Source organism: Physeter macrocephalus, chromosome 9 (assembly GCF_002837175.3).
Source record: "Physeter macrocephalus isolate SW-GA chromosome 9, ASM283717v5, whole genome shotgun sequence".
NCBI classification, from domain to species: domain Eukaryota; kingdom Metazoa; phylum Chordata; class Mammalia; order Artiodactyla; family Physeteridae; genus Physeter; species Physeter macrocephalus.
Window position 1 is genome coordinate 57,479,623 of NC_041222.1, and position 1,217 is coordinate 57,480,839.

Below are 1,217 nucleotides of genomic sequence, written 5' to 3' on the forward strand. Positions count from 1 at the left end.
ACGCCTCAGGCTGCTGCAACGTCACGCTGGCCTCTGCCGCCGCAGGCTAGCCCCACATCCGTAACCCTCCCTCCCCCGGCCTGAGTGAGCCAGAGCCCCCGAATCAGCTGCTCCTCTAACCCCCGTCCAGTCTGAGCAAAGAACACACGCCCTCAGGCGACCTACACGCAGAGGCGTGTCCAACTCCAAAGCAGAACCCCAGGAGCTGTGCGAACAAAGAAGAGAAAGGGAAATCTCTCCCAGCAGCCTCAGGAGCAGCGGATTAAATCTCCACAATCAACTTGATGTACCCTGCATCTGTGGAATACCTGAATAGACAACGAATCGTCCCAAAATTGAGGTGGTGGGCTTTCGGAGCAATGGTATATATATTTTATTCCTTTTTCTCTTTTTGTGAGTGTGTATGTGTATGCTTCTTTGTGTGATTTTCTCTGTATAGCTTTACATTTACCAATTGTCATAGGGTTCTGCCTATCCGTGTTTTTTTTTTGGTTGCTCTCTTCATTCTTTTTTTAAAAATTACTTTTTAATAATTATTTTTTAATTTTAATAACCTTATTTTACTTTTTCCTTTCTTTCTTTCTTTTTTTCTGCCTTTCCTTCTAAGCCATGTGGCTGACAGGGTTTTGGTGCTCCGGCTGGGTGTCAGGCCTCTGCCTCTGAGGTAGGAGAGCCGAATTCTGGACACTGGTTCACCAGACACATACCGGCTCCACGTAATATTAAACGGCGAAATCCCTCCCAGAGATCTCCATCTCAACGCTAAGACCCAGCTACACTCAATGACCAGCAAGCTACAGTGCTGGACACCAGCACTGCTGAAACACACAGCAGATGAAGGAACAAGGTAAAAACCCACCAGACCAAACAAATGAAGAGGAAATAGGCAGTCTACCTGAAAAAGAATTCACAGTAATGATAGTAAAGATGACCCAAAATCTTTGAAATAGATTGGAGAAAACACAAGAAACGTTTAACAAGGACCTAGAAGAACTAAAGAGCAAACAAACAATGATGAACAACACAATAAATGAAATTTAAAATTCTCTAGAATTTTAAATTCTCTAGAAGGAATCAACAGCAGAATAACTGAGGCAGAAGAATGGATAAGTGACCTGGAAGATAAAATAGTGGAAATAACTACTGCAGAGCAGAATAAAGAAAAAAGAATGAAAAGAATTGAGGACAGTCTCAGAGACCTCTGGGACAACATTAAA